The sequence below is a fragment of the Coptis chinensis genome, chromosome 1, assembly GCF_015680905.1.
Source record: "Coptis chinensis isolate HL-2020 chromosome 1, ASM1568090v1, whole genome shotgun sequence".
In the NCBI taxonomy this organism is placed as follows: Eukaryota; Viridiplantae; Streptophyta; class Magnoliopsida; order Ranunculales; family Ranunculaceae; genus Coptis; species Coptis chinensis.
In genome coordinates, this window is record NC_141456.1 from 19595488 (window position 1) to 19601379 (window position 5892).

The 5892-nt window shown below is 34.8% G+C and overlaps 1 long non-coding RNA gene across 2 annotated transcripts; it reads left to right on the plus strand.

The window, feature by feature from the left end:
• The first annotated feature begins 1875 nt into the window (after window positions 1-1875).
• LOC147522737 (uncharacterized) lies at window positions 1876-5130 on the plus strand. 2 transcript variants are annotated; one of them, XR_015195530.1, is made up of 4 exons: window positions 1876-2173; window positions 3396-3512; window positions 3862-3901; window positions 4892-5130. It is a non-coding gene; the product is annotated as an uncharacterized LOC147522737 (long non-coding RNA). The 2 variants fall into 2 exon arrangements; XR_015195529.1 differs by lacking the exon at window positions 1876-2173 and having other exon boundaries at window positions 2563-3512.
• The last annotated feature ends 762 nt before the right edge of the window (window positions 5131-5892 follow it).

Below are 5892 nucleotides of genomic sequence, written 5' to 3' on the forward strand. Positions count from 1 at the left end.
GCACACACACCGACTCTTTTAAAAAATTGTTAAACAATCATAATTATACATATAGAAATTTTTTAACAAATTGTGATTCCTGTTTTTGTCACTAACCCGTTTTAATTCCCTAACAAATTATTTTAATCAAGTCTTAAAAACTCATTTTAATGTCTCAATAAATTGTTTTAATTAAGTTTTAAAAACCCATTTTTTAATTGGGGGAAAGATCTGTTTTAATTTAGAAGTGTGATTCCCATTTTAATTAGAAGTGCTAGATTTTTCTTTTTTAATATGGGAGGAATTCTCATTATAATAGGAGAATAATTTCCATTTTAATTAGAAGGCTTGTGCTAAAAAATTTCTTTTCAATAGGAGAGAAATTTCCGTTTTAATAAGAGTTGATGACGTGAAATTTTAAGAGAGCTAGAAAAATACCCATTGTGGGAGCTTTAATATTAATATATTGACTGATATATAATATATTGATATAGATTTAAGATTTCATTCAACCTCACACTATACCCATTATATCCCGCTGGAAGATATTTGGAGAATCAAAATTTTGGATGATAGGGATATTTTGTTGATGACGCAGCATAACATGGGTACTGTAAAGGATGTTTTTGGTAATCCTTACAAATGTAGGCTTGATCAAGGGGTTGGGATGGTTGGATTGAATTGACCGAGTTCATATGGACGAACTACCTACGTATCAAGTTCTCTCTTTGGGGGGAGAACTAGCTTGAATCAGGTTAGACGTAGTTCCTCCTCTTCTTTATATAGGTGAGGGTGCTCACGCCTCCTCCTTTCCTGCGTCCAGTCAAGTTCTAGACTTGATGGCACTTAAAGAGCCATAAAGGCGTCCTCCGGTGGAGTAATAGCAAGCGCATCTACATCTCCGGTCTTTAAGGTGACAGCCAGGCCATACGTTACTAGCCGTTGAAGTGATGGACAATATGAGCATTTGGGACGCTTGCCGTTCTGGATGCGGACGTTTTGAGGGGGTAGCGTTCTGGGTGTTGATAAGGTCGCATGACCATAGAGTAACTGATCTTGAGCGACCTGGACGCATAGATGAGTGTTACCGTCCTGGTATGTTGGACACATGCTTAATATTACTGAAAGTGTATATTACTCCCTCACATAGCCCCCTCTTAGCAGGTCGTTAGGTATTGGATAGCAATCTGGTGAGAGATTTAAGTTGGCACGTGGATGGCACGTGGGACGGTTGATTTGAAGGGTCGCAAGCTAACGCCTCGTTTTGTGGAGCGACGTGTCACATTAGGGCTAAAGAAAATGATTACACTTCTTTGGGAAACGAACCAGTGGCTTGCGATATACGCCTGGAGAACTGGAGGGTTCATCACACTACAACAAATTGACTTTTTAGCGACAACATTTTTAGTGACAATACAAAAATGTGGCTAATTGTCATTTTTGACGACGTAAAGAACGTCGCCATTTATCGACTGTCTTATTTTTTATAATAAGTCTTTGGCGACGCTTTTTATGTTGCTGGAAGTCTTGTTCAAAATATTAAAATAAATAAAAGCTTTTTGGCGACGAAAATACTGTTGAAAATAACATTTTATCAATGACGGTGATTTCTAACTTCGGTGATGATAGTTGTATCCCGACGTTCTCTAAAAGGCGTCGCTAGAAGTTATTTTTGAGCCACGCTATTTATTGTAGCCAATGGTACTGGTAAAAGTGGAAAATTAGAAGCACAAAGACGCGACATTATTGGCGTCACAAATGGTTGAGTGTTTCCAACCCGTTCAAAGTTTTGGCATACCACCCTATTTTTGGATATCTAGCGCCTATAATTTTTGAAATTATTGATAATAAAATATTAAAGAAAAATGAAAATGACTAACACCATTCCCCCTTTATTTTCTTTTCAACAAAAAAGACAAACCTTCCACAGTTCCACTACCAAAAGAAAACGCACTTGTGTACCATAACCACCATATAGAGCACGATGAAATGGCGAAAGAGAGACGGGGTTTGGAAGCCACAATATGCAATTTTACCATCCCTTTTTCGTTCTATTTTATAATTTGTAGACCTAGGGTTAGGGTTTTAGTATATGAGAAATGGGGGTTTCTTTGTTTTACTCTATGTAGGCCATTCCACAACCTGTTGCAGTGGTTTATTCTGGAGGAATTCGTGATATGATTATTCTCATCAGGTATGAATTGAAAGAGATGAAAGTTCGACTACTTTGTTTTACTTTGAGCTTTATTTGGCACCATCAGATCTTTAAAATTGTGCACCACTGCACCTTTTACTTGCATTCTCAGATCTAATCAATTGAAAAACAGTGGATTTAATGGTTCATTTGCTCGAATTTGCTCAAGCTCCATCCTTTCTTCCTAACATTCCAGTTCTCAACTGCAAAGCTAAATTCTCTTCTCAAGGCTTCTACGCACAATTGCGCATCGCCTACTAATTTAGGGGAAAAACTCTCATCACTCCCCAAAGATCTGTTCTTCAGATCCCGTGAAGAATTTCTAACTCTTTGCTATATATTAAAAACAAAACCCCTAAATTATTTATTCTTACTAGATTTTATTTCCTATCTTAAAAAAAACCCTGATACTGCTTAATAAACCTAGATTTGCTATGTCATTAAGTGATGTAGACACGTACCTTTTGTTTTTTTTTGGGCTAGATATTGGCTTTTTTTTTTTTAATATATATCTATGTTCTTTTATTTATCAATATTTGAGTTCCTTTATGTATATTCCTGTGATTTACTTGAATATGTATAATGAGCCAAACTCAGTGCTTGACAAATTCCTGCTGAAAGCTTCTTGTCCCCAAATTGTTTGCTCAGATTGTTCTGGCTTGACATGACTGTCGAGAAAGATCAGTATAATAAAGCTTTTTTTTTCTTCACAAAAGTCATAGAGACATTGTTGTTGGGTTGTCTTGTTTATTTCTTGTTCATTGTTTTGAGAAGCAACCATTTTTTATTTTTTTTTCCTTGCAAGAAGATAAGAAATGAAACGGTTTGGAGGTGGTGTTTATGTTCACATTCAAAGAAAAGGGTAGAGATATACTAATGGACCCTTGAGTTTTTTTTAAATCAGTTGTACATAAAGTCAAATTGATGCCTCATTGCTCGAACTTCTCAGCTGCATACTGTTTCTGGACTTATTTGCCCTATAGTTGTGTAATTATGTTTGTTTATGTGGTGTTGACTTTTATAGTTTCCCAGATTTATTAACTGGATGATACTACTGCCCTACATGTTAGGTCACAGAAAGTGCTTTAATTTAACAAACATTGAAAGATGAAAACTGGTATTTTTTTGTGGTGTTATAAATTTGTATGAAGAAAACGTTGCTCGTGTGCTTTAAACTGAATATGAAGTAGGATCTGACTTGTTTTGTTTTTCTCAATTACAGATAAAGTTACCAGACCCTCCTGTGGGTGAAGGAAAATGTTATGAGGTTCCTTGTAAGGACCTAAGCCCGTCCTTAGATTGGTCTCCGGAATGTGGATGGACTCTGCCTATTTTTGCGGTACCTTTCCTCACACTCCTAGACTTGCATAGTTGCATGAGTTGTTCTACTGATTTTTATTTATCTTTTTCAGTGAAGATTTATATCTTCTTCTAATTGTTTAGTCTCATCCTATTCCTCAACTTTAAATAGTCTTTCTTTTTTCACTAAAAACTTTACTCGATAGTCGATACACATGCCACTGAGGTAGAAAAGTCAGTAGGACTTCTCTCATAATGAGTCAATTAGAGAAGTTGTCATGGCTTGTGCAAATCTAAAACATATGACTCTTTACTTAAATAATAATAAGTGGTCTATGATGTTCTCTATGCAAGTCATTTTGTTGTTGTTATTTGTGGCTATGACGCAGATAAAGGTGAATTTGAGATAAGAGATCCTGCTAGTATCAGGTATTCAATCTACTGATTCGTATTTTGCTTGTTTTACTTCATATCTTTGGTCTGAAGTAAGCCATATTATTTTTGGTAATGGTTATCACCTAAGAGATCCTTTTGATGAGGCTGGCCTTTTCTTAGTTGAAATGATTTTTTGAGTTTATCGTCAATAAATCCTGTAATATATAGTTCAACTTTCCGTTGAGGTATCATGGGATGTTTAGGCAAAAGAGAAAAATAGGAGATTGGGGGTGGGGGACTATTATGTACAAACTGGATACCCATTATTTTTTTTTACTCGATGTTTTTTGTTTGCTGATGCAGAGTTGCAGAGGGGTGGCTTTACTAACACATTCTTTGTTGTACATTGGATGAGGGTATAACTCTTCAGTGAAACAGGTTCAATGTTGCTTACTTTTACTTGTCTAAATAGTGATGCTTCCTATTTGTGTGATAGGGTTGGTAGTAAATGGATAGGATCAAGTTGCACTTGATCCTATTGTTACACCTAATTATATTGATTCTAACTTCTGATTAAGGTATTAAGTTGTAAATTTGTTTGAGGAATACTTAGAGGAATGGTTGCTACTGTACATTAACAGCTTCACTAGAGAACTTTATATTGGTAGTCAAGGTGCTCTTAGGAGTAAAGGGAGTTGCAGACTTCTCTTAAGATGTAAAGGAATGATCGTTTTTAGTTGGTTTTAGGTTAATATGATCATTTGTCGGTGACTCGGGCAAAGGGTGTAGTTTATTTTACTTGGTTCTCAATACTGGAAACTTTTTGTGGACTGTACTATCTAGTATTCGTTGTTATTCTCTTTGGAATGTCAATAAATTGAATTTGTTTACATGCAGAATTACTAGCGTTTAGGTATGCTAATGCATGCACACAAAGCACATAACCTGTATTGTTTTCCAAACTTAAGAATTAATTAATTTTAAGAAGAGTTAAACTTTCATTCAAAGCTTTAGGTCTAATGAATCGTATTTTTTTTTTCGCAGATAAACTTATGTCAGAAGAGAAATGGGTTTGTATCGCAAGAGGTTGTTGGTAAATTAATGCGCAATTGTGTCACATATTAGCAAAGTTTTTTGTAAAGATGGTTTCAGTTGATAAATTGTCATTTTTTTTTTGTAGTTTTATTATCTAAGATGAGTTCATAAGAAACTTTGTACAGAATGAGATTACTTTTTTTTTTATTACCATTAATGAAGTAAATTGTCCGACTCTTTCTTATACAGTTTTAGGTAATTGATTTGATGTTGTTTTGTTTCTTTTATTAGGTTTAATTGTTGTATGTAAGCAGGAAAAACAGGACCAGGTGTATGTTGGGAAGAAAAAAAATATAAAAAGAAACAATGGCACAACTTCTAATTATTCTTTTAGTCGCCAAATAATCTATATGCAAATATAAATTAAAAAAAAAATAGAATTTTAGCAACAGTTTATTTGAAACGACGCTTATATCTAGCGACACTAAAAATGCTGCTAATAATACCATTTTTTTTTAAAAAAAAATGAACTTATAGCGATGATTATAACGTCGCGAACAACACTAAAATTTTAAAAAAATTTGTATATTTACTGACAATAGAAACGTTGCTATTAAGGCATTACTAGCGGCGATTTTGAAGACGTCGCTAAAAGTACATCTTTTGCGACGTTATTGTATAGAAAACATGGAAATGAGTTAGCGACGAAATAAAAGCAATAGCGACGTTTTGCATCGTTGGTGAAGATCTCATCTCTGGCGACGTTGTAAATAAAATCGTTGCTATGTATCTTTGCCGACTATATCATTGTCCACGATGGCGGGACATTCCAAAAAACGTCACCGAAATATAATTAGCGACGCTTTCACAATATTCAATGACGTTTTTTTTGTCGCCAAAGACCCCATTTCTTGTAGTGTCACTTTGCAACCTACTGAGAACGAGAGCGTATGGTTAGTCTCTTTTTCTCTACCATATTTGTTTTTCAATTTTTCTTCTACCATTTGCTT